General features: G+C 38.1%; 1 pseudogene; it reads right to left on the minus strand.

The window, feature by feature from the left end:
• Positions 1–2726, minus strand: part of LOC149770725 (all-trans-retinol 13,14-reductase-like) — a 60734-nt pseudogene extending 58008 nt beyond the window's left edge.
• Between the last annotated feature and the right edge of the window lie 3274 nt (positions 2727–6000).

A 6000-nucleotide genomic window follows, 5' to 3' on the forward strand; every position in this document is an offset into this window, starting at 1 on the left:
ATACAATCTAAAATCTCGACCTAGAAGATGGAACTTTCAGGATACGCAATTTGATTCAACACGTAAAATTGTAATTCTCGACATATGACATTTAACTTTCAACTGCAGAGCTCTCATTGGACAGCTATTGTCCGTTACGGCGCCTCTTAGGCGAACCTGTTGTAATCTTCGTGTAGCATGCGCGGTCAAGCACGCCCACATCAGAGCATCGCCCACATCTAATCTGATTTACCGGTTACAAAAAGCAAACGAGCTAAACAATGAAAGAATCATGTTAAAATATTTCCAAAAATGTATGATTTTACGTCTTTTCTTGGCGACTTTTAACAGTAAAGACTACTTATTAATCATTTAACTGACCAGTCGGATTAGCTGTGACTGGAGCTTATTTGCGGGCATGCTGAAACTTAAGTACCGGAAGTCAACTCGGAGTAATAAGGTAAATACTAAACCTTACATACCTGATTCAGATGTTAGCGAGTGGAATAGATAGACAAATCAGTTGGTGAAAATGATGTCTTGCCAGGTTCTTGAAAGCGAACTTTTTGTTACTGACGCTTGAATATACATAGAATACGATCTGATTAAAATCAGATCTCCGCTGTCCTGTGTGAAGATCTGACAGCGACCGCTTAGGGGTCATGTTCTGGTGACCTTTGAGTTAGCCAACGGAAATGCAGCTTTCAGAAATTTGAAAGTTAATCAATCGATAATCAAATACAGATGCTCTTCAGCTATACTGCTCAGTCTCCCAAATCTGAAGATATAAGGCTTCATCTGACTGGCTGATAAAATTAACGATGTTGGTAATAGCATAGGTCGCCTGAACGTGACCCTAAGCGGTCGCTGTCAGATCTTCACGTAAGACAGTGGAGATCTGAATTTAATCAGATTGCATAGAATATATCGTGCTGGCAAGATTCCTCCTTTATTATTTCCATAATACATATAACGCTCCCCATCGCACCCACTCCACTCCACGCCACTATACTCCATTATCAATCTATCTCGCTATGACCCACATCCACGTCCTTAGGAAACAAACGACTAGTTGCTGATTAATGTGCTCTCTCAAAATTTAAAGACAAATTGTTTTAGGGTGCTGAATTTGTTGATGCGTGCAGTCTAATATGAGATATAAACTGTGCCAAATATAATTCCCAAATCGATACATCGGAAAACTGGATATAACGATGAGAAAAATCGCTCGAAACCATAATGATGATTGCAACGAGAATTGCAATCCGTGCAATAAGCATGACAAACGAAGTTGGAATACCATTAGGGAAAGATAATTTCATAGTATACTTTCTATATATCTTCAACTTACCTGTGTCGAACTCGAATCCTTTCTCCACAAAGGTGTGACAGCACCCTCCTGCCTGGTCATGTTGCTCTAGCACCAAAACCTTCTTCCCCTCTCGGCCAAGAAGGACACTGTCGTCAGAGCTCCGACACCACTCCCTATAATAACGGCGTCCAGGTTTTCGGGAACTCGTCTCGCATTAAACCCTATGATATAATATAATAACGTAAGTAGTGTTTATGATATGAACATAGAGTATGCGGAAACAACGAGTTTAATATGACGCAGGGAGTCTGAAGCCGTCAAGCCATCTCAAACGATTTCTTTCCCCCGACTGGGAACAGAGATTGGTTTTCTATTTATTACGTATTTGGTTACTTTCCAAACATAATTACATTTGCAGTGTGAATGAAATAAAAAGAGAATCGGAATTTAAAAAAGTTCGATTCGCTATGTATAAAATATTGACCCGCGAACGTCAGTAAAAATACATAAACAGTACATATGGGGTGGGTATGTGATACTAAAAAAGGGATCGAACATCTTAATAAAGCGCTAGAATAACTATGTCATTTTAAATGGGCATGTAATAAATAAAATCAATACATTCATTTTCGTAGTGGGGACTAATTTAATACACCGACTACATAAGTTATTATATTGTAATAAATCTAGGGTATGTGATATTTGTATTTATTTATCTGCTTATAGCTTTGTTAGATTTTATTAATTATTTTTTTGTTTAAAGCAAGTCGGTGTTGGGAAAATATTTTTCAGATTAATTAGCCACTTTCTAGGCCCAGACATCATAATGTTAAGAACTGGCGAGACTTTACGGTAGCTGTATTAGTATCGCTAAGTCCCCCACACCACCCCTACACCACCCCCACCCCACCCCACCTCCCCATTTCCTAACACAAGGGATTCTCTAAGAACGAACTGATTTCCTGGATGGAGTTTATCTTGTACGGACCAATTACATATCCATCCTCACATAACTACTAATCTACACATTTGTTCACATTGTCATCACAAAAACGTCACAGAGAGAGAGAGAGAGAGAGAGAGAGAGAGAGAGAGAGAGAGAGAGAGAGAGAAAGAAAGAAAGAGTTTCTTTTTCGATGTTGCCATTATTCTCTCTCTCTCTCTCTCTCTCTCTCTCTCTCTCTCTCTCTCTCAGTTCAACAGACATCTGTGTGAAGGGCATGATAGAAAACTTACGTTGCTTAAGAACCCTCTTCCGCGCTGCATGGTCTGTGACGAGAGGTTGTGGAGGCCTCACAAAATCCTTAGAAAAGATTACCGGTTCTCGCCATGGATTTCCAACTATCAACGACAGGAGGTAGATTAAAATGCCCACTAGTAGACATACCCACAGTAGTGGATTGTCCAACAGATACTGGATGTGTATCAAGACCATTTCTTTCCTATCAGCAACTCCGTGCAGGTGTCCTGTTTACGTAGTTACTCCTCTAATGATGTTGCTTTTTTTCTTAGCAGTTGTTCTCTGTATGAAGATGACCTCCTCTCAGTGCAGTTGTTCTCTCTGTGAAGATGACCTCCTCTCAGTGCAGTTGTTCGGTATGAAAATGTCCTCTGTAAGAATTTGTCCTATTTATGTAGGTTGTCTCCAAAAATCGTAATCGTCAAGATAATTGAGTCTCTTATCTGGAAGTATGGTAAGAACAAATATTTTGGATAGTATGAGAGAGGTATCAAATTAGCACATTGTCAGACCTTTTTCGCTTGTTTTCGTGTAGGAAAGCTTGTGAAAAGCTTCACAAATGTTAAATTCATTAAAAAGGGAAATGCAAATAAAATTCGGAAAATCCCGTGCTCATTGAAATAAGTTTAGTTGAAACGTCTTAAAATCCCGCGTTTCTACAGCGTTTTCGGTACTGCCATAATGCAGAGATAAAATGTAAGAATGGCAAAAGCATCGGAGGATGCGTCACGAGACCGATGCGTGTTCACTGCAATGCTATGTACACTTCGAAACAAAATCAAATATTTAACTAAACTAATCTTCGAGTGTTTTTGCCTTTAATCCCACTGTGACTTTTTTCTTGCCAACGAGGACCTGAGTTTGTAACGATTTCCAACCGAGTGAACACGATGAATGTGATCATGTGGTAGCAGGAACTATCGTATGAAAGTAAATAAGTCATGCGAAAATTATAATCATCAGTTTCTATTTTTAGTTTCAACATTAAAACTGTCTGACTTAAAAGTAACAAGAATAACCAATGCAGCTGATATCTCAACGTCACGGTGAATCTCTAACGGAGGCCGACAGTTAAAGTGATAATAGAGTTTCTTTACCAATATATATTTTATATAAAAAAAATTAATCATTATCCAATTCTCTTGTGGAGATCACACACAACATGTATTCTGCGTACTATACTATACATGTAACACAAATTAAATGCAACACGTTTTTCATTTAATAATTCTTGCGATTACAGTACATACAATCTGTCTGACGACGAAAACAATAAAGAATATACGTGTATGTCCCATACGAAAATGATAGAATGATTGACGTACGAGTAGTAGAGAGAAGGGAAAGATATGCGTGCAGACAGGCATAGCGAAATTTACATTGCGTCATACAAACATACAGATTTTGCGGGAACACCATCAGATAGAAAGACCGAGTTAAATGCAAATTGGTGGAGAGAGAGAGAGAGTTGTTGTTGTTGTTGTTATAGGGTTTAACGCCATTTTTCAGCACAAGATAGGCTATACATGGCGGCCAGTATTTATGGTGGAGGAAAAACCCGGGAAAACCCCAGAAAGAACCACCGACCCACGAGAAGCTACCGGTAAGCTTTCTCACATATCCACATTGGCCGAGCCCGAGACTCGAACCCACGCAGACAGAAGTGAGATGGCAGTGATCCGTGACAGAGAGCGCTTTAGACCACTCGGCCACTCGGGGCCCAGAGAGAGAGAGAGATTCGTACATTACGACTTACGGGACTAATGATATTAAAGAATGAGACAAAGTCTAGGAAGGGTGACGATAAGGTAGAATATATATATATATATATATATATATATATATATATATATATATATATATATATATATATACGGGTTTGGCTGGCCAGGATTGGTTGATACTAAAAGATTTTAGTAAAAAGAATCTTTTGATAGCTTATCCGAACTGTAACTGGGAAAACCCCAAAGACAGTATTTTATAGAATTTCAGTCCATTTACAGACCAGAGTTTGGACGACTGATTAATAAATCAGCACCTGACTCTTGTGTGTGCTAATGAAAGCGCGTGTTTCTAACACATTGTGATCATATGGTTTTCTTAACACAGATGTCACCAAGGATGTGTCTATTCTAATAAATATAGTTTTCATCATGCGCATTCAATTTTAAGTTATGGACATTTTAATATGGTGTTTGCATAGGTTTACTATGGGAACTGAATTAGAAGTTCGGGTCCTTTAAAGACATTTATCAACTAAACCAAGAAGTCTATCCGCACATTGTGTCTCCTGCGTTTTATTGCGGAGACCACTGCGTTTTGACCTCAAATGTAAAATTCGAAAAAAGGTTGTCACCCAGTTTGATAATAGTGATACGGTCAGTGGCAGTTTTCTCCGACAAATTATAAGCATGTGTGTGTGTCCGCTTATTAACCAATCGAGTTGATTTGGACGACGAAATTTAACTACAATTTTAGCACAGCATGGTTTTGAAAATTTCGATTGTACATATATTTCAATCCGTGCGTTTTGTCAAATTAATGAATATTTTCATACGAATATAGTTAACATTGCTAGGGTCGGTGAGATGGTAATTGTGGAAACCTATTGTTTCAAAATCGTGTGTGTCACGTGTATAGATAATTGGACATGCGCATATACAGACGGACCGGCAGTTGCACAAGAGGACATAGAACACAATTTTACTATATGTTCTCTACATTTGTTTCTCAGTACTGACCTTTCCACTGTGTGACAATCAATACAAATCATACGTTAATCTAAAATACCTTCAAAGATGACTTCACGGTGAAGTTCTCGTCAAAGGTTGACCTGCTCATTTTTTAGATGGTGGACTGTCAACATAGCAGCATGTAAACAGAACACAGATTTCACTTCCGGATCATCACCAAGGTCTTATTACTCACTGTGCACTGTCGCCGAAATACACACAGACAACAATACCCTGAGCTCATATTCTCAAGAATAAACAATTACCTTTAAATCCCTACCAAAAAGGCATAAATAAAACTCTTCTACCACCACCAAAATGAGAGAGGGAAAAATGTTCTAAAAATAGACTAGAACTACATTCGTGGGTACTGAACTGGAAGTATTAATTGCGACCCGATTCCAAGAGTACTACGTGGTGGTTTGGTTATCTTTACCTAGTATTGCCAGGATCGAGTAAATAATACAAATAAAACTGGAAATCAATGGGTGGAATAATCAGAGACCTGAGTATAGATATAAAATATAACATGAGCCTCCGCATGCAGATCTAACAATTTAATCAGTTATAAACAAAATTAAGTTGAACATGATATCTGAATGGTAGGCCTACACTTTCTCATAGAAATAAAATTTACGAAATTTATTTTTTAAAGTGCACTTAAGCTTTCTGTTTGTATCAATAAAGCAAATTTCATAATGGAATCTCGCGAATGATAGAACTAAAATTGTCCAGCA

This window comes from Sinohyriopsis cumingii, unplaced genomic scaffold (assembly GCF_028554795.1).
Source record: "Sinohyriopsis cumingii isolate HCF-2022 unplaced genomic scaffold, ASM2855479v2 utg002447l, whole genome shotgun sequence".
NCBI lineage: Eukaryota > Metazoa > Mollusca > Bivalvia > Unionida > Unionidae > Sinohyriopsis > Sinohyriopsis cumingii.